Here is a 25,944-nt window from a genome sequence, read left to right as displayed (position 1 = left end):
TTTGCGTAATGAGACAGGCAGGATGTACCCCTTCATTCATTGCCAGACCTCGTGCTCCGCGGGGCTGAGCAACGGCCCAGCACAGGGTCTGATGTGTATTTGGTGCGTGGTCAGTGTTTCTGAGAAGAGTATAAGGCTTGTTGAGACTGATAGATCCTTTCTGCTGTGTACTGACGACGGGGTAGAAGGATCTGCTGGGTCGGGCGTTCATCCCGGATGGTCCCAATGCGGGCCGTAGAACACGGGGAGCTCTCAGAAGGCGCCTTGTTCTCTACTCGGCAAGCAGCAGAGCAGAGGAAGGAGCCACGAGACAGGACCCCCTTGACCGCGGTGTGTTGCTTCTGGGGGCTCAGTGTGCTTGGTCCGATAAGGAATTAGGGTCAATGGCCTCCTCGGCCCGCCGTGGCTGTAGGGTTCCGTGTGCCATCTCCCGACTTACGCCGTCTCATACCACAACCCAAGGAAAACTGTGAAACCGCAGGCTAGTGATTAGTAACACATGTAAAGACTCAGAACCCAGAACTCAGTGCTGGGCAAGTGCCAACGTGCGAAGCAAGTGTTGGACCAGGCTTTTGGCTATTGCAAAGGACGGCCAAGGGCCCCGGACAGTTACTGTCCCTCTGGTAGCCACTTGCCCTCTGTTAGGCCTGGACAATGGATTCACCATTCAGAACAAGCAGACCTTCCCCTCAGTCCCAAGGTATTTTTGCTGTTTTGTAAAGTAAGCCATTGGCAGTAGGGTCATATCCGTGCTTTGCAAAGGACGTTAAGTGCTGGGCCTCATTTTATGATCGCATCTACCACCGTGTGTTGTTGACAGGAGGGCAGACATTCCAGATTCATTGCTTACATTTTCTCTGGCATGTATACACCACATGTATCTCAGTTTTAATACATTTTCCAAAAGTTGGAAATTTCTCTTGGCAGCCCAGCAATGTCTTGACTTGGGGGAAGTCTCCTGGAGACCCTGAGTGGGGTGTATCCAGGAGACCCCTGCTGAGGCGTTAGACTGGAGGCAGTCGGCCTTCACACCCCCGGGTTGGCTGGAATTGAGTGGACGTTTTTTCTCAAGCACTTTCTAGTGACGGAGGAGGGTAGTTTCATAAAACCCAGGGCAGGGTTTTAATGACATTCTACAAATGGCAAAAGTTTATTTTTAACTGTTGCTTCAATTCAGTACATGAATATGGCCTCTCAGTTTAAATCCCGAAAGAAATACATTACAGATTGTTTTAACCAAGCCTTACCTATAATAGCCCAAACCTAAACCCAACTGAGCAGCCCAAACCCAGACCCCCAGATCTCCCCATGTGGGCTCGGCCGTCCTGAGATGGCCCCACTGCATGCTGTGTGGCCTTGATTTGCTGGTTGGGCAGTTTATGATCAAGTTATGAGCTGGATTAACAGAATCTGCAGTGACGGGGGCCTGTGCTCAGGCCGTGAGAGAGCCACAGGGTCAGTCCAAGAGCCACCACGTGGCTTATGAATGTGGCTCTGACCAGCTGTGCGTGAAGGACGGCACATCTAGAGCCCTGCTGAGTGGCCAAGCTGGAGAAGCTCCAAGCCATGAGGAGAAGATGTGGAAACAGGAACCAGCCAAGTGGGCTGGGGAGGGGACTGTCCCCCAAGGCATGCAGCTGGGGCTTCCGAGAAGACTTCCACAGACCAACAAGGAATGGAAAGCCTCGTGAGTAGAGGCCCAAGCGAACAGACACTGTAGAAATGTCCTCTTTGAACCAAAAGACATTTCCAGTCCAAGGCATAATGCTGTCTCTTCTTTTAGCCCTTAAAAAAAGCATAATATATGAAAACACTTAAGTTTTAGTAAGTGCCAGGTAAAGGGGAGTGGATTACCGAGGACTGTGACAATAACACGGATCAATATGGTAATTACAGTTCAATACAGGGGAAAGCAGAAGCCTCCCCTCTCTGGAAAATCCAAGCTCTCTTTCCTTGGTTCTGCCCCAGGTGTTCAAGAAGCCCCTCCTGCCCTTACGCTGCCCTGGGGGCCGCTGGGCTGGAAGCTGTGTCCACCACCGATGGCCGGAGGGTCTGGATAGGGCTGCCGGACCCGCGCAGCAGAGAGCATCATCGCTCGGAGAACGGTCCAGGAGCCACACTTTAAAGCACTGTGTCCATTTAATCATTTTCCAATCTGTTTCCCTTGTGAAATTCATTACTTTTTGTGGAAAATATCTGTCAAAATATCCTGTTAGGATGGCATTTGAAGATTTCTGTATCTTTCGCAATAACAACTTCACATCCCTTTTCCCTTTGAAGGAGAGCTGATGAGCCTCTCCGAAGTTGTGGTCTTGACCCTGGGGCTGTTTTTGTGTCATCAGGTGGTAGACGCCCTTAACTGGTTCGGGATGCCCCCCGCTGGGCCATGACTGTGCTCAGGCAACCGGCGGCCGAGTGGAGAAATCAGAACAGGCTCGGCTGCTGTTTTCAGGGCAAATAAAGTCTTTAGATGAGAAGCAAAATGTCCTATTACCACTCATAAAAAGTGCCAGGTCTTTAATATATGGCTGCACTAACGTGTTCATTAGGAAACTGGCTCTGCCGAGTGGCTGAGCCTGAGAGCACAGGCGCTTGCTTCTGCCAGCTGGTATGTGTCTCACATTTTATTAGCCAGAAAGCACGAAAGCAACAAAGGGAGTACGATTTGAGGATGGTCTCTCTGTCCCCGAGCTGCCTCTGCTTTACCCATGCCTCAGCACGAGGAGGGAGGCGGGTGGGATGGGTTCCCGGAAGCAGGATCCTCATTCCTCTTCCTGCCGTCACTGCTTCCCCTCCCCAGCCCCCGCCAACCCCCCCCCCCCACCCGTTTCTTACCAGGACGCTCCCTGCGTGGAGCAGGATGATAAGGCAGTGGATGCCCAAAGACTCACAACCAAGCGTCCTGCGTGGTTCTCTACAACACCTGCCGCAGGGGCGTTCTTGAGTGTTGGTTGGTAAAATCCAGCCCTTCATGAAGATGAACGGAAGCCTCAACCCAGCCGGCGTCTGACTGTGATCAGACACCCCCCCTCCCCGGCCGGGCTCCAAGCATGGTGGCTGTGGGCATTTCCAGACACCTTCCCTCTGCTGCAGCGATCAAGTTCCTGGTCCTCCCAGACCTGCCTTCTCTCGTCCCCACTCATCCCCCGTCGAATCCACTCCTACGCACACGCCCTGCTCACGCTGCTGGACCCCAAATCTCTTCCAAGAAAATGGCAGTGGCTCGTTTTCTGCGTCAGCTGCTCCTCTGAAAGCAGTCGTGGGTGTGATTCGACCCATCAATGCTTCGACTGAGCCGCACGTTTGCAGTCAGACCCTTTTCTACCCTCCTCATAAACACATTTCAGTTGAGAAGCGCAATTTCAGACCCAAGGTGGGTCAAACCATCCAGCGGAACTTGAATGGAAATAAAAGGAAACAAAGCAGGATAACTCACAGGTTAACGACACGACCTCGAAATCTATTCCGCGGTCGGGAGGCAGAGTAACTTACGACGCCTGTGGAGACAGGCCCGTGTCGCGGTCTAAGCCGCGGCCGTGTGTTGTTGGTGGCAGAGGAGGGGCTGGAAACGGTTCTCCGTGGTCCTCCAGGCGGAGGTGGCTTGTGGTCGTCTTTTGAGCAGTAATTCATGAGCGTGGGTAAGAGCAACGCAGAGCTGTCGCTTTTCACAGAGACTTAGTCCCAGCTGCCTTTTGAGTTCCCTCCATGGGGTGTGTGGCTTGGACCGGGTTCTGGTCTTTGGGGTCAGTATACTTTAGGTTGGATTGTCCACAGATGAGGGATTTAAAATAATTATTAATTCCTTTCTTTGCAAGTCTTATTTGCACACTAATTTTGGATGAGACGCAGAGATAAGAGATGAACAAAACGGGCCTCGTGACGGGTAGAGCCTGTGGGCGAAGGCAGCCAGGGTTCAAACCATCGCCAAAGCAGCTGTGCCAGGCACTGTGTTCTTCAAGCCATAAGACTGGATCCAGGGATGTGACCTCCTGGGAGGCCCGAGGATGTACAGGGTCGAATGAGCAAGTAGAGAACTGTGCGCGTCATCCTAGGAACCCTGGGAAATAATGTTAAAGTCCCTAAAAACGGAAAGATTTTGGCCAGCAGGGCAACGAGATCGGTTTGACTTTTTAAGAGATCAGTCTGTACGGTTAGAAGGTGGGAGAGTGGACATGGATACTTGGATCAGAGTGGACAGAAGTCTTCAGGGCAGCCGTGATGGCGGCGCGGACAAGACCAAGGAGAGACTTAGGAGGCGAAACCTTCAGGCCGTGGTGTAGGACGAGCTTCAGGTGGGGATAAAGGACTGGCAGGAGTTTGGAATGGATTTTAGAGTCCTGGTTTGTCTAATGTGGTTCTAGTTCCTAAAACAGAAATGCTGAGAGGACCAGCATGGGCGGCGGTCGTGAGTGAACTGTTTGGGCGTGTGCAACACCCCGGACACACGTGTGATGAGACGCCCACGAGGCTGGTAGGTGCGTATGGGCTTGGAGCACAGAGGGGAAGCCTGGGCTGACATGTAAACTTATGATTAGACTGTACGTGGTGATTAAAGCCGCGGGCACAGATGAGATTTTCTGCAGAGAGGATATAAATGCGGAGAAGGAGCTTTGAGAGTCTTTGACAGTGAGTGGCCTGATGAAGGAGGGAGGGTCTGTCGATGGTGACAGAGAAGCAAAGAGGATGTCGGAAGGTGGGCTTTGTCCCTCATCCCAGGAAGAGAGTCTCACACGGAAAGTTTGGCCCAAAGCACTTGGTCCTGAATCGCTGGAATTTACACAATTTACAGAGGCTGCTACGATTTCATTTTTTTCAGCGTTCCACGGCGTGCAGCTTAATAACACGTCACATAGCCTGTGCCGCGGCGTAACAGGCAGTGACAGCCCTTGGACACGTTATGGAAGTTTACTTGGTGTGACAAGAAGAAATACAAAATTATTTGCAATAGATAAACCAATAGAAATAAAATGTTTATTTCCACCAGGAAAGCTCCCACGTGGCCCTGGCTGTCAGCAAGTGGAGAGGGTCCGGGTGGGATCCTCCGCTCCACCCCCAGCAGCAGCCTCCCCTCCCCTGCCCACCCCTGCCCCCAGGTCAAGCCTCATGCGGAGATCAGGGCAGTCAGGAGGGTCCCCACTGCTTCCCAGCTTCCACTCTCTCCTTCATTCTTCTTCAGTCATCAAACAACCATGTTTGGGTTCATAAAGATTTTTCAAAAATGCCTCTGCCTGTGACATAGAAACCTCCTTCTGAATGTGGGGGACACCACCAGGGAAACACCTGCTGATTCTGTTGGCGTAGACCAGTATCTTGTTACGCGTTATGCCGGGTCAAGTCTCTTCCGGGGTCACTGGGCATCGCCTGGGGGCCCCGTCTGAAGTAGGTCACTTCTTTTCACTTTGCTGAAGGGCCGATGCTTGGTCTTTCCCCTTTCTCCCTTCATTCATTCACCAAATATCCATTGAGCTCATCTCTCTAGGACTCTTCCTCTGTCTCTGTTGCTGTCTGTCCCTCCTCTCCTTCCTCTCTCCTCCTTCTCTCCCCCTCTCTCCCCCTCCACCATCTCTCACCAAACATTTAGTCTTTCTTATTGTATCTGCTGAGTAATTCACATGCACAGGGGTGGGGGTGGCCCCACACAGCACCGAGGGTGACAAGGGATGGAAGTGTGCAGGGAGGGGTGTGACTTCAGACCACAACGGGGTTTCCGAGGGATTCCCAGAGCCGGCTCCCGCTGTACCCCCCGGGCCGCTCGGACCACGGCATCGCTTTTGCATTTCTCCCCGCCCTCCACTGGGAGGCATGCAGAATGCATCGGGGAGGACAGCCGCGGGGACTGTAGGCAGGTGGGAAATGGTGCCTTTCAGAATGGGAGCGACGCCCGTGACCCCTGCTGAGCTGTTGGTGCATAAAACAACATAAAAGACGTCATGGTGTGAAGTGCAAACCTTTCATCAGGCTTGTGATTCTGTGCCTCCAGCATTTGGGCAGAGCGAAGCCTGGGGCTTCAGGGCCTGGAGCTGGCTGGGTCGGCTCAACTGGGCTCACGCGTCTACGGCCTCAATTCTTCTCTTTGAGGTGTGTCTGGAGTCCCAACGTCCAAGGTGGTGTCTGACCCTGGGGCTGGGGTGACTAAGATGGCGGGACACGAGCTGGCCTGGCTGTCTCTCCACAGAGCCTCTCCTGGGGCTGTCAGGGGCTTCCTCGAGGCAGGGCAGCAGAGAGGGTGGTCAGGTGTGCAGCCTGGCGGCCGGCTTCCCCCGGAGAGAGCGTCCCGGTGACGACGAGTGGACACTGCCGGTTTCTCACAGCGGGGGCTTGTCCCTTCCATTCTATTCCATTAGTCACTGCCATGACGGTCCTCACCGAAGACTCCAGGGGAGGGACTGGAGACCCACAGGTCACGGTGGAAATTCAAAGAAAATCTGTCTTCTTCGGTCTGTCACAGGAGCTCCTGCCGGGCCGCCATGCAATTCACTGGTTTGTGTCAAGCTCACAGAAATCAGTTTAGGGAGAGACTGAGCAGGAAGGAGAGAGGAAGAAGCCTGGATTATGCGCCAGTTAGAAGCCTGGGAAAGCTGCTGAGGGGGTAAAAGTGGATGACACGGCACCGACGTCGGAGCGTTATTCAACAGCAACGCAGACATGTCCCCCCAAACCCACACGTAGATTCCAGGATTGCATTTCTTGAAAACTGAGGATTAGAAGAGCAGTCTCCTTTCGTAGAATCCCTCCACATGGTAAAGCCGCCACAGGGAGCCTGCGGGACAATCCCCGTCCACACTCCCTCCCAGGAAGGGCGGCCTCTCTGGGTGGCCCCTGCTTCCCGTGCGCAAGGCTGAGATCCAAGGGGCCTGGCACGCGTCCCCCATCCCTAGGAAGCTCAGGAAGAAGTGCTGGGTCTGGCTGTAGCTGTCCCTCGACTGGGTTGTCCCTCAGGCCTCGTCACATAGCCCCTCCCGCTGTCCTCAGCAGCCACAACCAAGGGCTGGCGGTCGTCTCTGGTCTTTTTACTTGTGTGTCAACACCTTTTCATCTTATAGCATCCGTGGCTTGGGTAGAAGGAAACACGCTCATAGTTCAGACGGAAGGATTGTTTCACGGAGGAAGAGGGTCTGACGCATTCCAGCGGCCGCTGTGCGGAGCTGACTTCCGCGGGCAGATACGTCCCCGGTGATGCCGCAGGACTGAAATGGGAGGCCCGGGCGTTTCCGAGGGATTCCCAGAACCGGCTCCCACTGTACCCCCCGGGCCGCTCGGACGACGGTGTCGCTTCTGCATTTCTCCCCGCCCTCCACTGGGAGGCATGCAGAATGCATCGGGGAGGACAGCCGCGGGGACTGTCGGCAGGTGGAAAATGGTGCCTTTCAGAATGGGTCCACTGGGAGCGACGCCCGTGACCCACTCAGACTCCATCACCGACTGTCTAACGCGCAAAGTGGGTCACGCAGCTGTCACGGGGGAGCTGCGGCGGGGGAGACGAGCGCTCGAGCCGTCATATTCCATCTAAATCATTGAGTAAGTGGAGATCATAATCCAGAGGTTTTCAAGCACATTTCCCGAATTTGCATCTCACGATTCTTAATTACGGAGACTGTCACCATCCCATCCTTAGCAAGATCAGAGAATTTTTCTCTAGGGAGAAATACTTCTTCTTACAAACCAGAGTGGGAGAACAGTCATCAAACGTGTTTCATCTTGGGCTCAAATGGGCACCTCCGGCGCGTCCCTGGGAAGGCTGAGGCGGGCGGGCAGCTGGGGGGTGGAGGGTCTCTGAGTGGTTAGAGGCGAGCCGCCAGGGTCCAGGCAGCAGAGAGATGCATGGGAATGACCGAAAGAGACCCTCTGGGCTGTCTCCCTCACTCTCTGCCCCTCATTTCCTGCTCCAAACCCTTGTAATGTCCTACTTCAAAGCCTAACATGTTACAGAGCACAGATGTCCGAATCTCGTCTTCACGGAGAGGGAGTCCTGCGTTAGAAAGAAAGAGCTCAGCCCTTCGTTTGACCCCAGATGGAAAGCTTGATTTCTTCTTGGGCAGGGGGTGGGCCCGACCTTTCGGGGCCTCACATCCACCCAAAGCAGCAGGTTTGCTGGCTCCTTGGGCTCTGTCCCCCTTCACTGCCAAGGGGTCTGCCAAAGCCGTGTGTGTGTGGGAGGGTCCTGGTGGTTTCCCAGGAGGGAGATGAGCAACGCCCACCCTGCTCTTGTCTGTGGCCCCCCCACCCCCAACCCCAGCTTGGTGGGTCAGCATCGCCCGCATGTAATCTAGGAGCCCAGGGCTGAGATCATAACCCGGTCTTCTCCCCTCTGGATCTCACCCGTCTGTCACCGACTCTGACCTTTGGAGATCTAAAGGACCTTGTGGGGGCATCCCTCCATTCACTTGTCCTGTCGAAGACACTTCTTGTCCCTCACCTATGGCTGATTACTCTGAACTGGTTTCTCTTTCCTCCCCTTCCTCCCCAAGCTGCACCTCTGTCTTCCAGAACCATTTCCTAACAACTCTCCTTTCTCTCCTTCTCCCTCCCTGTCTCCCTCCCGTCCCCCTTCCCCTTCCCCCCTTTTCCCTTCCCCTCTTCCTCCCTCCCTCCCTTCCTTCTTTGCCTCCCGTCTGTCTGTAATTAGAGTAGCGCCATCGTCATATCGTGTCACGGACATATTCAACTGTGTACTTTAAGCAAAAATATGCCTATAGTCATAGGAAAGACGGAACAGTTTCAGATGCCCAGGCAAGGAGCACGTGGCTCAGACGGACAAACACACGAGCCTTCTGTGCACTCTAGGACTTGGCTTCCGTGCGGCTGGCTCTCCCCGGGCAAACGACTCGTCACGACGTGAAGCTGCTGTTCATGATGCGATGACAGCCGCTAGGCGCTACCCAGTGACTCCTGACCCCTGAGGTTCACTTCCTGTGTAATCCCCTCTACCTGAGTTTGGGCTGGATCTGTGGTCCACTAAAAATGTCTGGAATATGGCAAAAGCGATGGGCCTTTACCTCCAAGAACAGTTCTCAAGGGGTCGTGGTGTTGGTGTGGTGTGGTCTCACATGCTTGCTGTTGTGCGCAGCCCCACAGAGAGACCCCCTGGGACGGAGCCAAGGACACGTCCGGCCAACAGCCAGAGAGGAGCCGAGGCTCTCAGTCAGAGACCCTGTGAGGAACTGAGTCCTGACAACAATCCTGGGGGTGAGCGCTAGACAGATCCCCTGTCCCCAGACTTCAGATGACACCTCAGCCCCTGCCAGCGTCTTGGTTGCAACCCTGTGAGAGACCATGAGGCAATTGCAGGGATTTTCAGGAATAATCGCCCGGGAATAAATTTAGGTTCCACCATTTCCTAGCTGTGTGGACTTGGAGCAGCCCCTTCTCTGTCCTCAGTTTTCTCCTCCAGTCCGTGGCTTGATGGTGGGTCTCCACGTGACAGGTCTCTGACAAGGACTGAATGAGCGACTTCTCTTCAGACGCTTGGGGCTGGGCCTGGTGTATGAAGCGCCCAGCAACGTATGTGCTTATTGTCTGATTCCTCTTATAGGAAATCTCCACAAGAGGCAAATCCTTAGAGACAGAAGGGAGAGGAGTGTGGGTGCCTGGGGTGGGGGTGAGGGGACAGCTGAGGTAACTGCCAGCGGACAGGAGGCTTCCCGTCGGGACAATGGACATGTTCTAAAGCTGACTTTGGTAATGGCTCCATGACCAAGTACACAAAAACCACTGAATTGTGTACTTTAAAGGGGTGAATTTGTGTCGATTATATTTCCATCAAGATGTTGAATTAAGAAGGAAAAGAGTGGGGCGCCTAGGTGGCTCAGCGGGTTAAGCCTCTGCCTTTGGCTCGGGTCATGGTCCCAGGGGCCTGGGATCGAGCCCCGCATTGGGCTCTCTGCTGAGCTGGAAGCCAGCTTTCCCCTCTCTCTGCCTGCCTCTCTGCCTACTTGTGATCCCTGTCTGTCAAATAAATAAATAAAATCTTTAAAAAAAAAAAGGGAAGGAAAAGAGTAATTGTAATGCTACGTGACTTTTGCCTAATCCCAAGTGCATGGGTGGGAATCTTTCTATGGCTCCTGTGGAACCTTCTCGTGTGGTTTCCCACACACGGGCACTCTGGGCTCTTGCCGGCCGATGCTCTCCTGTCCGTCCTGCCGTCTTCTCCCTCTGGAGACGCTTCTGCACCCCTTGCCTCCCCCAAGCCCCCCACCGATCATTCTGAGTTCGGCTCTGGTGACTCACCTCAGTAGCCCTGGAATCCTGGTGGTGCCACCACGGCAGCAGGATCCCTGCCTCGACAGATTCGCTCTAAGGAGCAGTTTGCAAATACGGCAAAACGAGATGGACCGGCGCAGCCAAGGTGCTGGTGTGACCTGGTGGTAGAAACCTTCTTTGTTTCACCTGGTTTTATAGTCACGTGACGTGTCAGCGATGGTCAGCTGCTGGTCCCGTCTTAGCGCTCTCAGGGTGCCCTTTCTGTAGGACCCCGTGGCTGGGTGCCACAGCCATTGACTGTGGTAGGGTGGGCGGGGGTCGGCTGGTCTAGGGTGGACATGGCCGGTCCTGGCCGGATCTGCTCCTTCTCTGCAAACAGGCTGCCTCCTGCACCTGCGGGTCAGCCGGGGGCCACGCTCTCCCACGGGCTGAGCCGGAGAAGCGTGGCTCCTCGTCATCATCCCCTCGGCTCTCGAGGGCCAGACCAGATACGAGCTTCTCAGGGTAGCAGGTTGAGCCCCACAGTGGCAGCACTCAAGGCTCTGGAGATCCAGGCTCGGACTAGTGTGCTGTCTCTTCTGCCTTGGTCTTCGGGCTACAGCAAGTCCCATGTGGCCCCAGGGTCAAGAGGCGGGGACGTCAAAGCTGTCTTGTTCCCGAAAGTGATGGATGCGGGTGGAGGTAAGTGTCGGAGAACGTGGACGCAGGGTTACGCGCTGCTCTTCCGGCTCTGCTCTGCACCGAGCAAGCCACATTGCCAGGATCCCTTGCCTTCCTGCCTCTGGGCTGGCACTGGTAATGGACAGGGAGCACGTCCCCTCGCCCGGCCTGTAGGGGCATCTCTGGAAGTGGCTGCATCTCCTTGGTGCCTCCAGCTTCCACTGGACATCGCTCTTGCCACACTTCCAGCTGTCACCAGGACGCCCTCTTCCCACGGTCTAGTTCCTACCCGAAGGCCCTGGATCCTGGCCCCTGCTGTGGCTCTTCAGCCCCTGGGGCGGGAGCAGCTCCTGCAGGCCTGTTCTCTGCTTTGCCTCATCACCGGCGCAACGATTCCCTCTGTTTAGAGTTTCCCTGGCCAGATCCCAGCTCAGAGTGCTCGGCAGACCCCAGCTTCCCTGACCTCTGCGGAACACGATCTGCCTTGGGTCCGGTCACGGTTGTGCGGCTGAGAGAGACGTGAGGGTGTTTATTGAACACAGCGGTGGGTACAGAATAAGTCACACTGGTCCTTTCTTTCCTGGGAGCAGGCATTTTTGAGGACAGAAAAATAAATGTGGATGATGTAATTATCTTTAGTTAAATTTTCTGTAACTTGAGACTCGTCAGAATACAACACCGGTCTGGTCTGGCGTGACCCCGCGTGCCAGGCTGTGCCCTTGGCCATGCTGCTGCCTGTTGCCTTCCAGGACAGCATGGAAACGTGGACAGTGTCCTGCCAGCTCGCTGGGTAGGGAGAGGAGCCCTCCGGTGTGGGACAGCGAAGAGCTCAGACAGTTTCCGCATCCAAACTGTATCATCTGTAGGAAACGCTGCTTCTCAACACTGCTGCAAATGAATTTTCATTTTTTCTGAAAAAAGCAAAGCAAACAAGACCTCTACTTTGGAAGAGGGCTCTTTGCTGTGAAATACCCACTTGGAACGGTCGTGTAGATTGTTAGCTTGGCTGGTGCACGTCCCTAGCACTAATAAAATTTAATTTAAAATAGTAAACTCACTGCCTTCTTGTGACACATATATGGGTATTACATAATTATAGAACAAATGGCTTTTCTAGGGAGGTCATGAAAGCCCGTGATTTAGTACACACACTGTTGAAGACGCGCAACACTTTCCACTCCTCATTAAAATCCGACAGTCTACACAAATCATCGTGAGCGCCGGCAGCCTCCCCTTCCCTCTAATGCTGGTTCTCAGAGCAGCTGGGAGGACTCGGGCTTCCTCTGTTGACAGATGAGGGACTCTGCGGGACGGGCTTCTCCTGCGACAACAGAGGCGCTGTCTGGAGCTACAGGAGTGTACAGTCGTTTCAGCCTTTATAAAGCCAAGTCTCGGGAAGCTAAAGGCCTCAGGCCTCAAAAGATGCGTGAAGATGAGTTTCTCATCACCTGTAACCCCACAACAACGTGTTCATGAAGCGTCAAGTAGTGTTTTAAGTCCTTTCAAGGTGCTTTCCCTTTTGTTTCTATTTTCCTACTTCTGTGGTTTCTTCCGTCCCACTCTTTGTCAGAAAAGACTATCCCACTGTCACTACAGCTCCCCACAGGCTTTCCTTCTCGGCACAAGTGCGCGTGTTATCGGACTCCTCTGGCATTAAGACTGAACGGTCCTGTTGCGTTTCTTGCCTGCGATGATTAGAACGACTTAGTAGAAAGTTCTCCGTAGATTTTCGCAAGGAGGGAATAAGAGATCAAACTTCTTCCTGAGGGTCAAAGCCTTATCTGTGAGCACCTCTGTCACCTGCCCCGAAGGTCCCGCTGGTCCCTTTTTACCAAACCCAACTTGCGTAGTTCCCAGCGGGGGTCTGTTATAAATCACCTCGTCTGCTGTTCCCCGATGTGGACTTCTCTCCTCATTTCTGTTGGAACGAGTTGCGCCTCTTTCCCAGAGTTACCGCAGCTGCTTTTGAACATTGAGTCTTCACCCAAATTACAGATCTGTAAAGTTCCTCAGAAAGAGTAATTGCAAAGTCGTGGATGATCTCCTGCTACAGAGCACGGTCTTGTCTCCTGTTACGCTGCTGTCTGATTTTGTGTTTATCTGTGTCATGAAGCCGTGTCACGGGCACGGCTGCCCCGTACTCTAGATCACTTTCTATAACATCGACGGGAGAATTCCTCTGTCTAATAATTTAGATGTCGGACAGTGGGAGGACGACTTCCACACATGCGCTGAGTTCCTGGCTATCTTGTGAGCTCCTCAAAGACAAGGACAGGTGTGAGTGTGACGTATCTTTCCCCCATCACCGTGTTACACCAGGTGCTGGGGCAGGCTTGTCCTGGCTCACGAGAGGGGATTCTGCACGGCTTTCCTCACCTCCCTGTCCGGTGACATTGTGTTGCTTGGTTGAAATAGAATATGTTGGGAATATGTATACAACCAAAGTTGACCAACGCCACAAACACATCTTTTTTTTCTTCCCAGGAGACACTTTACCCACATAACAATGGCGTGCTTCTTACATATTTGCTAAGTGCCTGAAGACACACAGCATTTATCTCCAGATGTTGAGGCAAAAGCTTTTCTGTCCTGGGCTGTTTGAAGGAATTACTTCTCCCAGGTAGGAAGGAGGGCACAGTCTGTACAGGCCGTAGCAAGCACCAGGTCATGACTGCAGAACCATGTCTCGCCTGACACTTGGCTGGACTGGAGGGGACCAGAGACTGCATGGTGCCTCGGTGAGTGCTGTTCTAAACGGAGTCCAAGGGCACCTGACGAGAGCCCTCCAGGCTAAGCACGCCTCGCTTTCACATGTGGGTTGAGAGGTTGCTTCTCAGGCGCTTGTGTTAACCGGTAATGGTTCACACTGACTCTTCATCAAACAAGTGTTGGTTACATTAAGATACTAAGCACTGCCTGTATCAGGATCTTTGAGAAATTCTCCCTTTCACGCCTCAAGGAAGTGTTGATTAAAGATATATTAAGGTCCCATTAGAAGAAAGGCAGAGGCCATCCTGGGGGTCTTGGAATGCTCATGAATTCCTCCTCTCTATATGGAACTGAATTCTGTCATTACTTTCAGGGTGAGATAAGTGTGTTCTCCCAGAACTACCTCCCTGTGTGGGTTTCTCAGGAAAAGAGAAGGTTAATGAGCCTCCACAAATCTTCACCTCTCACCTGGGATTATCTCACTCACAGACACATTTCAGGTCAATTTGCTGAACGTAAAATTATGATTTGTTGATGTCTCACATTTCAGAGAGAGATTTTATTTTGGGGGAACTATTAGAGAACAATGACTCCTAGGAAAGACTTTCTTTGGGCCTGTGAAAGATTTAAGAATTTTCCCCGTATCTTTAGGACTTGAAATAAAAATGCGGTCTCGCGAGTGATTCCATACCGCCATCTTGGCAAGAGGAAGTTGAAAGAGACAAGAGACGAAATTGACACCCTCATCCATGTTTTTCATATTCTACAAATATAAAAATATACCACATTCCAACAGTGGGAGCCAAATGCAGAGAAATATGCTTTTCAGATCCACCTGAAAGAAAACATTTGAAGTGAGGTCGATTTAATGAGTCTGAAGCCCCAGGCTTAATTCCCACAGTCCTGTGGATCAACTCCAAAATGATCAATATATTTTACTCAGTCTCATATGGTGTCTGGTCTTGTCTTTGAGATGTGAGATGGGTTAATTGATGAGCTGATCAGCTGTCTAGCTGTTTCCCCTAATTGTTTTATCAAGAAACTAATATGCTTTCTGGCTGCTGCCACCATTTTCCTGCTGTAAGTGATGAGCTTTGACAGTGGATTCCAGGCAAATATTTCAGACCAAAGTGTCTCACCCTTTGTAACTGCAAAGCCACCGGCTCTATTACTGGGAGTGTCACTTGCTTGGATGTTTCTGAACCTGGGCCTTGCGGGGAACGGTATGATGGATGATGATGTAGTCTAGACGCTTCTGCAGGGATCTGGCCCACTGGTGTTCCTTATGGCAAAGCCAATCTCCAGCTTCCTTTTGGTTTCTTAGGATGGAGGACAAGCTCTCTGAGTGGCTGTGAAGCTCTGAGACCCAGCCCTGCAGTCTCCTGGTGGGCACTGGAGCCGCTGACCTGAGCCACGCTTAGATGAGGCTTTGAGAATGGGCTGAGCTCCAAAAGGAGTGGGGACCTCACATCCCAGCTCCTGAGGTCTGGGCAGCCCTGGGGCATAAGGTCCTGGCCACCTCGTGTGACTGCAGTCAGCTCCAGCCTCCCACGTGGCTGAACCCATACAGGAGTCCAGGGAAAACTGCTTCTGTGGTCCACAAATGCATCAAAACTGGGAGGTGGGAGATGGACGAGTGTACCCGTGCATGCACATATGTGTTTCTGTTTCATAAACATGTTGACGGTGCCGGTCCGGTTCATGCTGTGCCTGCGGGACTTTGCAGGGAGTAACTCCTTTAATGCCTCATGACTGAGTCCTCCAATGAGGCAGGTCATCCTGAGACTGTCCTGTCCCGCAGGTGAGGGAAGTAGGCTTCCACGTCTGCACTCTTAGTTCCTAGAACACGGCCTCCTTGCCTGCGGCCACCAGGGCCACACAGGAGGGGTGGGCTCCCCGGAGGAACAGGGGTTCTCCTTGTTTGCATTCGCCCTGGTTGGAGTTCCCCAAAGGAGGCCATGAGATGAGGATCCTGGTGAAAGTGTCTCTGCAAAGGGAGGTGGGCTGGGGCTCAGGGCGCCAGGAACAAAGGCGTCATTGGCCCCTACGGCTCCTGCCCATCACTGAGAGCGGTACGGACACCAGAGACCCTCGAGGGCCTCACCTGCCGGGGCAGCAGCGTTCTGTGGGCCCAAGAGGCTCGGGCGCCCTGTACACGGGAGTGGCAGGGTCCTGAGGCCACGCTGCAGTCACTGTACCCCCTCCGTTAGGGTCACCACCATGCGGGACCCTCACCTCCAGCCCTGACTGCGCTGGCGGACAGAGCCGAGGACTGAGAGGCCGGACCGGAGGCTGTAGGGTGGGGTGGGGGGTTGCTGAGTTGTGCAGAAGGAGAAATGCACAAAGGGAATACACAAGACGGGACTCTAGAAAGACCACGAGACCCGGACAGGCCGACGTCCCAGTGCCTATCCAGCAGACGTGTCCTCTCTGTGCCCAAGGAAGATGGCATCAGGAAGACAGAATAAAGGGCAGAGAAAGAGCAAGGTGGTGGTAGCATCTGACAGCGTGTGCGGGCCGCGGCCACCGTCTGGGCGGTGTGGCCAGACCGGCAGCTGGGCAGGAGTGATGATGTCCGAGAAGAGCTACAGAACTGCGAGTGGAGGGATGCCTCCCTGCTCTAAGAGGGAGCTGGTGGTAATCGTTGACAGGTGACCACCTGCTGAGTAACCCTGGGACCCCTACAGGGCCCCACTCATGGCCAGAAGTCAGAACTGTCTGGACCCCCTCCAGCCCCTCACATACTCTTACCCCCATGTTGTCTTCAAAGTGCCAAGTGTGAGGCGAGGGGAACCCCGAGACTCCCGGTGCCCATCCTGTCTCCCCTAGGACTCTCTCCAGTGCCTTTCAGCTTCCTGTCCTCCTACTTGGTTTCTCAAGGCAGCAAGGACAGGGGAAGAAAAGTCTTTTTTGAAAAAGAGCAAGCAGAGGGCATCATAAACAGGATGAAAGAGGCACAGGAAGGGGGATGTTTCTTTGAAAGCAGTTATGCAAGAACCATTACAGAGCTAAGACTTAAAAATAGACCAGACCAAACACGCATTTGTTTTCTAAAGAACCAGGGGCTTCGGTGAGATAAAGACTGCTGTCTCCCGTACAGAGGACCTACCACTGCCCTGAGCCTTTTGCCTGCACACCAGGGGCTCGGTTTACCGACAGGAACTGTAGCTTAAAATCTGCCAAACAGATCAAGTATCATTTTCCTATGTAAATAAAATGATGGTGATGAATTATTCAGGAGCTGGGCCCGGTCATTTGCATGCCGACAGATATATAATACAGTATGTCTCTCTCAAGATGTTTTCTAATATTTATGAAAACAATTCATAAAATTAAACCCCATTAGTTCTGGATTAGCACTTGACATTTGTCAGACTAATGACTCTTGTTGCTGGAGGGGACGCCCAGAGCTTCAATACCCACTTAATGGCTTCTTCTTCTGATGACTGCTCCACAGAATTATCCCCACTCTCCGGCGCAGGGACGACTTTGTTCCTCTAGAAGTGTATTTTTATCTGGCATGCAACTCAAACTCCCCATTTCTGGTGGAAGCTGATTCTTTGTTCAGTTTCATATTTAAGAACAGTCATGTCAGATAAAGTTTCCTGGAAGACGTCGATAGACGTGATCACGGCCATTCATCAACTACTGGGCTTTTCTGCCTCCCCAGATCACCGTCGGCTTTGAGTGTGCGAAGTGATCTCGCCGCCAGTGCCGATCTGATTACCAGGCCCAGTGGAGTAGCAGCCTGTGCTCAGATGCGTACGTCGGCGTGTCCCCGTGAGTTTCTCTGGGCTGCTGTCACATCCCCTACTCGAGATGATTTTTAAGGAGCCATTTTCACTTGCATCTTCTAATTCCTTATGCTGCCCTCGATCAGATAGATGTTCTGTATTGTTAAGAGGCTCAGACACCTCTGATGTGATACGCACTGACTCCTGTAGGAGAAACAGGGCTCGGAGTCTGGACTGCAGGTTTTAGGGTGCCACCGGGTCTAAAAATATGTGGTCTTGAGGTCAGCATCTCTGGGACTTTGTTTTACTGGCAAACAAACACATCAGGGGTCAGACCATGTTCCTGCCAGACTAGGTGATGCCAAAGGTATGTCTCCATCCAGGAATCTGCCTCCGAAGTACCCTGGTGTCTGGGGTACAATGGGGTACGATGAAATGTCATCAGCAAAGATCTTTAGTCCTGGTCCAAAGAGCCAAGGCCCACCCTGGGGGGTGAGGGGAGGAAGCAGAGCCTGCCACAGGCACAGGTCAGTGGAATGAGAGCCAGAAAGGGTCCCAGCACAGAGGCCATGGCAGTGCTGGGGGCGTGTGTGTAACAGAGATGGTCCTCACAGTCCAGAGAGAATAAGGAGAAGTAGCACGGGGCCACACAGCACCGCAGACAGAGCTTCAAGGGACCAAAGTGGGGTCAGCAGAGGACCATGGCCTCCAGGGGGCAGCTAACCTGAAGCTCAATGCTTTATGTCAAGGCAGGGAACCAGGAGAGCCCAGTGGGCACCAGCAATCAGGAGGAGAGGGTTGGGGCTGAGCAGAGTGTCACCAGTTAGGCTCTCGGAAAGATGATGATTCCAACAGTCACTGTGCGGGACACTTATTGGGAGCCCTTCGTAGACCCCGTAGGCCCCATCAGAGTGAACTTTTGGGCACGGATGGCTTGGCCTTTATACTGCTTCCTCCGTTTCTCAGTGGCATAGCCATGGCTAAGGACACAACCAGGTCACGGGGCTGAGGCTGGGCCTGGGGGTTCGGAGCCTACAGGTTGTCTACTGACCACCTGTCAGTAGACAACCTGTAGGTTGTCTACTCCCAGGCGCTGGGCAGCAAGCCCTCCTTGCAGGGGCACCTGGGTAGCTCATCCCCAAGTCTGCGTCCCTGAGAACCTTGCCTGTGGACCCGCAGGGCTCTGCTGTTTGAAAGGGTCCTCATCTGCCTTCCTGTGTGTTTTTGCCAATTCCCAGGAAACTGTGAGCCCCTGGAGGGCAGGGGCAGCAGCTCGTCTGCACCCCAGGTATTTCCTGCACCGCCCAGTGTGTTGCTGGACACCCAAGCTCTGGAGGCTGAGGGTGCTGTGGCAGCCAGGCTGGGGACCCACCAGGGCAGCACCCATGCACGCTCATTTCCAGGGCGCCCTGTTGAGATCCTGGTCTACACTGAGCACGAACATTGTTATGACACAGGCGCTGTTTACCAGCAGATTCTGGAAAAGGCCAAGAATGCAGGCCTCCCGGCACGTTGATTTCACTACAAAGGGAGAAGTCTTTGAAAGGCCAGAAGCAGGATGCTTGTGGACAGTCAGGGCTGAAAGGATAGAGAAGCTGGCCTGCCTGCCCTGTTTCGAGTCATCCTTCTCTGCAGAGCCGTCTCTGGGCACGGGCCCATCCCCGTGGAGGGCGCTGGCTGGAGTCCCAGGGACCCGTCTGTCTGTGCCCGAGGCCCCTCTCCCCGCTCCCGAGATGTGGCCAGACACACTGACCGCGGCCTCCCCTCGTGCTGCAGAGCCGCTCGTCATGTCTCCAACTGGATAAAGGCCCTGATGAAATATTTATGGAATTTTAAGTGCTGCGCATCTCGTATAAAGTAGTACACTTTCATTATGTTTTCCACTTGTATTTTTGTGTTTCTAGAGACCGGCAATTGTTAACGATCACAGGGTTTTTTGCTTGGTATGTCCTCTCCCTCCAGGCTGCTTCATTATAACCTCCTCATATTAATCAGGTTTTGAAGAAATAGTAACACAATTCACCTATTGGGGGAAAAATGACTTTTGAGACAAATAGATAAATTAGCCTAGAGGGTTTCAGAGGCCGGGATCTCTCTGTGCTTCCCCCGTTCTTCCCGGGCGAGGTGACTCCAGTGCTGGTATCAGGTTCAAGTCTCCCCTGCGCTCACACCACCGAGTGCTTCCCTATCTGCCGTCCACGTGGCAAGGTCAGCCCCCCTCCCTTTGGCGGCCTCCCCTGCAGGGTGGGCGTGTGTCTGGAGCTGCACTTCCCGCGACCCCAGCCCCAAGTGGTGCCCGTGAGCGCCGTCTGCCCAGAGCTCAGTGTGGCCAAGGGGGTGGCTGCTGGTGGCTCCCCACGTTTGCAAGCAGCTGTGTGCGCCGTGGGCAACAGGCCTTGACCAACAAATGGTCCCGGGAGTTTCCTGGAGTTTCCTCACAGTGCTCTGTGAGGCGCCTGGCTGGTCTGGAGAAGGCTGCGCCTGGTGACTCGGGGCCCTGGACGGTGGTGTTCTGCTGGGTTCCGCTGGGGTTGCCCTTCCATGTGCTTCTCTGGCCTCCTGACAGCCGCGAAGGCCTCTCAGTGGTCGGAACACGTCATGATGTGAGTCTGTTTCCCTGATCACACCACGGCCATGAGCGTGCAGACGGGCAGCAGGAAGCGTGGTTTCAGTGAGCCAGGACACTCCCAGGCTGGCCCAGAGACTGGAGGAAGAAGCAGAGGGACTGCGGGAGCCGGAGAAGGAGCCGAGCAGTGTGGCACGGAGCATCCTCTGGGCCCCAGCGGCCGTCGGGCTGGGGCAGAATCAAAGTCAGGGGCCGGCCCAGCCCGCCCGGCACCGCCCCCGCGCCTCTACCCTGCCCCTGTCCCCCATCCCCACCCCCCCGGGGGGCAGTCCAGGCATTCCCTGCGCTTTACAGGGGGTGAGGCGGGGCTAGTGGGCCGGGACCCAGCCTGGCATCTAGTCCTGGTCTGAGAGGCGGGGAGTCACGTCTCCCTTCCGTCTGGGTGAGGGAAGCATTAGTAACTGCTACAGAGGTTGCAAAATACCACGCGGTTTTGTTTTGTTTTATCTGTAAGCGGTGTTTAAAGAAGCACACTTTTTTCCCAAGATAGAGAAAGCACAAATAGAAAGCAGCCCTTGGCACGTACCCCAGCTGCCGTCCGCCCGCCCCGTGCCCCTTGCCCGCCGCGTGAACCACCTCATTCACCGGGACCCTTTCACAACATCTCTGCCTCCGGTCGCTGGCTGCTTAGGCCCTGGTTGGTAACTATGAACGTTTGATGTCAAAACAAAGACGGTTCCTTTTCTCCTCGTTGGCGTGAAGCTACAGACACGGGCTGGGCTAATTACCACCCGCGGACCCCAGGCCTCGGGCATCCGCCACCTTGCCATGTCCCTGATTCCTCTTACACGGAGGCTCAGAAGACTCACTGGCTGTTGTGATGGTCCTGAAAGGCAGAGCCGAGGCGGACGGAGAGGCCCTGGCCCTGAGCCCCGAGTGGGGCCGTTCTACGAGGCCGTCCTCGTTATCCCCAGCTCTGTCCCTCTCTCCCTCTGTCCTTCTTTCCTTACCACTCTTTCTTTCCCCTCCTTTCTCCCCTGGTCTCCTTAGAGGTGGGGGCTGCCCCACAGCAGACACCAGTGGTGCCTGTGGTGTCACGCTCTCCCCTGCGCAGGTGCGGTGCCCTTGACTTCTGGGTCAGGACCCGTCGCCCCGAGCTCCTTGTTCTGCCCGACCACCGGGTAGTTCAGGTGTTCAGAGAAGGCAGCTTCTTTTCTTGAAGAGCGACGCTGTTTCCATGAGTCTTGGGCAACCTGGACCATTGGGGAAACTGTCCCTCCTGAATCACACCCCATTCATGGTGGGTGCGGTCCTGGCCTGGGCCGGCATGGCCCCACAATTCTTCTGCTTTGGGGCCAGGGCAGGCAAGTGGGCATCTGTGACCTGGTGGCCCCTTTCCAGGGCCTCTAGGGACCCGGTACCCTTTTGGTCCAGAGCTGAGGCACGGGTATCCTTAAGTCAGAAACCTCCCTACCCCAGCCTCTCTCGTCCCTGGAGAGCACTGCGGGTACTTCCTTCAGGGAAACGTGGATCTCTCTTGCTCCAAGCTGTCCCATGCATGGACCTTCTCAGTCCAGCTAGACCTGTCACTCTCTCCAGTGAGCCTAAGCGGAGATATGGCCATAAATACTGTGGCAGGGAGAGTAGGCTGGAGGGTATAGTTGGCAGACGGGATCGGGGGGCTGTTGGTGAGAATAACGGTGGACAAGGCCTATGTCGTAGGCTCTGATCTGTCCCCTTGGCATGAATTCATGGCTTCTTTCTGGAAACACCATGAATCTATCTGTCATGGAGGGCAGGCAAGACCCAGAACAAATTGCCTCTCAGGCTTGGCACGTCTCAAGCTCCTCGGCTGTTGGCTTCTGACTCGGCTCGGGGCTGTGGGCAGACACCTGGCCACCTGGGCTGCACTGGGCCCTGCTTAGCTCTGGGACCGGGCCGACAAGGCCCACCTCCTGCATCATACACAGTTTCCAAGGTTGCCATGGTGATCCTCTTCTCTCCAGCCAGTCAGGGATGGGAAAGGAGTGTGGCAGTGAGCCACCAAGGGTTTGGGAACAGGGGTCTTCCACTCAGGGCGCCTCATCTGGAGTACTGAGCAGGAACAGGACAACGAGGTGTGTTGCCATCCCAGGGGGCCTCTCGTGGGGCCCTTCAGGGCATGTGAACACAACAGAGCCAGGAAAAGAGCCTCCGGGGTGAGGGATTTCCAGAGGACAGACCGTGGATAAAGGGGTCACAGCCTCAATCAGCAAGAAGTAGAAGTGAGATCTGGACTCGAGTCCGCTCTTGGAGCAATTTGGAAGAGCAGAGTCCTTGAGGGGTGCTTGGCTGCTGCTCCGGGCGCAGCCGGGCAGAGCAGAGGGAGCAGGGGTGTGGCTGGTTGGGGACTGTCAGGGCAAGCTGCCCACCCCTTTCATTTCTTTTCCTCTGGAGCCCCCAGGCCTAAGGAGAAGCAGGCAGGTCATGCCCCGCAGCCTCCTTTCTTAAGCGTACGTAGGAGGACAAGACACAGTGCTCAGGACCTCCGGAGCCAATGCAGGCGGCAGAATCTGGCAATAAGGGATCCGGGGATGCAGGAAGGAGGAAAGAGACTCAGCTCTGAGTGAGACGGGGTGAGTCCACGTCCATCTTGACTCCTATTCTCTGAAGCCTTGGGCAGCTGGCTGAGACTATCCAAGCCATGTTTCCTTGTCTTATGGACATAATGCCGGGAACCACTCCTGAGACATTGGACGACGAAGCCAGGATCCACACGTAAGGGAGCTGGAAATGGTAACTTTCCTCATGCAGTTATCCTCTGTCACAGCACAAAGAGAAAGCAAGGAGCCCCTGAGGGTGAGGACGGGGATGGGAAAGGGATGGAGATGGGGATGGGGATGGGGAGGGGGATGGGGTAGGTAGGATGAGAAGGGAAAAGATGGGGATGGTTTGGGAAGGGGACAGAGAGAGGATGGAAAGGGATGGAAATGGGATGGAGATGATAGCAAGGGTTGGGAAGGGATGGAGATGGGGTCTGGATGGGAAGGAAAGGATAGGGATGGGTGGGGATGGGAGGGGGATGAGATGAGATTGGATGGGACAGGACATGGGATGGGATGGGATGAGGATGGGGAGGGGATGGTGATGAGAAGGGAAAGGGATGGGGATGGGGCAGGATAGGATGCGATGGGAAGTGTTAGGGACGGTTTGAGAAGGGGAAGGGAAGGGATGGGGATGGGCTGGAGGTGGGAAGGAAATGGATGGGGATGAGATGAGAAGGGGTGGGCAGCGGAATCGGACGGGATGGTGATAGGACGGGGAAAGAAGGGGGATGGGATGGGATGAAGAGATATGAAGGGTTAGGGATGGGGTGGGATGGGGTTGGGTTAGGGAAGGGATGGGAATGGGATGGCCGCCTGTGCCTCTCAGCAACTCCCTCTGCGACCAGGCATGCGCGCCTTCTCTCAGTAGCAGTCTCAGTATCTTCTGTTGTGTTTATGGAGGTTAATCGTAGGCTCTACCCACAAGGTGATAGTGATTGAATCGGCAGGGATGCCCTCTAATGGTATAATCAACCCTATTTGTAGCCAGCATGGTAATGTCGGAAAGCTTCAGGAGTCTGTGCCTTAGTGTTCTAGAAAAGACATTTAGTGTGCCCTAAGAAACAATTTCTTCTCAGGTAGCACCTGACTTGCCATCAGGGTCAGACCAATTAGAAGATGTACCCCCCACACCTGCGTACCGAACCCCAGAGCAGTTACAGTCTGAGCTCTGCAGGGGTGTTTCTGTTTTAGTTCCCAAGTAACCCACCCACCTGTGACCACAAGGAAGCAGAATGAGACAATTTCAACGTTCCTGCAAATCTGGAAGGGGCGCTCAGAACGTGTGGGAAGTTCCCCATACCTGTTCCTTCTTTCTGGTCCCTGGAGCTCAGGCTGGAGGGAGGAGTCCCTCCAGCAGGTAATAGGAGCAGCGTTTAAAAAATATTTATTTTTTATGTGTAAGACTGAATTATTTTCGCAGAGTTTTTGATTTCCAGAGGAACTGAGCAGAGAGTACAGAGTTCCGTGGCCCCGCCCCACATCCACACATTGTGTCCCTGTTGTTAATATCTCGCCTTTGTGTGGCACGTTTGTCGCCGTTAACAAGCAGTGCTGACACCCCGTTATCCACTGTGCTCCGCAGTTTACATAAGACTCATTCTGCCTTCCGTGCCGGCCTTGGGTTCGACACTGCGTTTGCGTAGGCTCATACACACACCATTATTTCTGTTTCCAACAGAACAGCTTTACGTTCCCCCAACCCCCCGTCAGCAAGTGCCATTCCGGAGCTGGAGACGTGGTGGCGGGCCAGCCGCGCAGGTCCTCCCTCACCAAGCAGGGCAATGCTCCCCCCGAAAGCCGGTCGCCTGAGCCCCGGGAGCAAGGGGGGTAGTCAGCATTACGGCACAGCGTCTCGGTGACCAGCCCTGGGTGCTTCCTCTCCAGAGGTAATGCTGGCCGATGCCCCTCCCTTCTCCCCCTCTGCACCAGGTTTCGCACGAGGCGTCCCTGCCGGCAGCCTGGACCGTGCACGTGGCAGGTGCTGAACGTGGCCCACCGGCAGGGCTTCTGAACTGGCCCTTGGCCACCTCTGGTCATCTCTCCCCGGGCAGGATTCTGGGATGTCACCCACACTTCATGCCCTGGACCCTCAAAATCTCTTTATTCTGTCCTCTGCCTCCCCTCTAAACCCCCAGGCCTGACGCCTGCTTTTTCTCCTAAAACCACCCCTTGCTAACACCAACCCCAATGACCGAGGAGCCTGCACGGCTCTGGCAATGCCTGCTGGAGGAAGTAGAGGCTGGGAGAGTGTCCCCAGGGCCCAGGAGCCAGCGCATGTTCTCCCCGGTCCCACGGGCTCCGCAGCCCATGCCTGCTGTTCCAGAAACTTCCTAACCTCCTGGGCAGTGGAGGCAAGTCCTGCCTGCCTGTCTGGCTGCTGCCGGGAGCCCCGTGGAGCCGAGGCCCTACTGGGTGACCAGGAGCCTGCAGGACCCTTCCGCCTCCCTATGTGTTTCATGTCCTCCTACCCCACGGATGTCAAGTGGGGCCTCATGACCCCATGACTGCGCCTTGCCCTCCTTGCCCTTGGGGACACAGGCACCATTCCTTGGTCATCGAGGCCGTCAGCTTTCTAGAAACAGGCTGTGGCTGGGGAGCTGACTTCAGGGTACTCATCGCCGTGAATGGATCCCCCGGCCACCGGCCCACCCTAGCTCCTCCTGCTCCTTCCCCTGTGGGCGCAGCGGTTTCTAAGGGGCTGTTGTTGCCACTGGCTGAGATTTATTTCTAGTAATTGTCCGTGTTTTATTCAACACTGACTCTTGGCCCCTTGTCTGTCACAGACACGCGTGTCTGTGTGTGTCTGTGCCCACAGGGTGCACGCCCGCACACATACAGACACACCGTCCTTGGGCCTGCCTTCCCTTTGTCCTGATTCTGCTTGAGGTGCTGGGGCGGGACACCACGGGCCATCAGACCCAGCCCCGCAGTGGTCGGGCCTCCGGAGGGCAGGGGAGGCTGCGGCCATGGCCGAGTGCCGTGGTCTCAGCGGGGAGCCAGCCCCTGCCTTCAGCCTGGGGCAGCTATGGGACAGGGTGATGTTCTGGAAAAAGCCGTGTGAGCGCGGGGAGGGGCGGGACTCGCTGGAGGTGGGACACATTACACTGAGGACAGCAGAGACGTAGGGTTGGGCTCTAAAGCAGTAACTCCTGTAAGCCAGCGTTTACCCCCTGACAGTTCACAGTCCTGGAGGGGCGCGTGCTCGGATGTCTACGGGGCAGACGTCCTCGGCTGCCAGGGGACCCGAGGGGACATGAGGGTATGCGACCAGAGGAAGAGAATGCTCGCACTTGCTCCTACACACACTGTAACACTGGTGAACCATCACACCACACCCAGTGAAGGACCACACACTCGGGATTTCACTGATGTGAAGTGTCCAGAAAAAGCGCATCTGTGGAGTCAGAAGTAGGTTACTGGTTGCCTGGGTTGGGCTGGGGCTTGGCTGGGCTGGGGCTGGGCTGGGCTGGGGCTGGGCTGGGGCTGGGCT

This window comes from Lontra canadensis, unplaced genomic scaffold (genome assembly GCF_010015895.1).
Source record: "Lontra canadensis isolate GAN:19392208 unplaced genomic scaffold, GSC_riverotter_1.0 scaffold79, whole genome shotgun sequence".
Classification (NCBI taxonomy): domain Eukaryota; kingdom Metazoa; phylum Chordata; class Mammalia; order Carnivora; family Mustelidae; genus Lontra; species Lontra canadensis.
The sequence above is the reverse complement of the archived record's forward strand: the minus strand, read 5'-3'. Positions refer to the sequence as shown.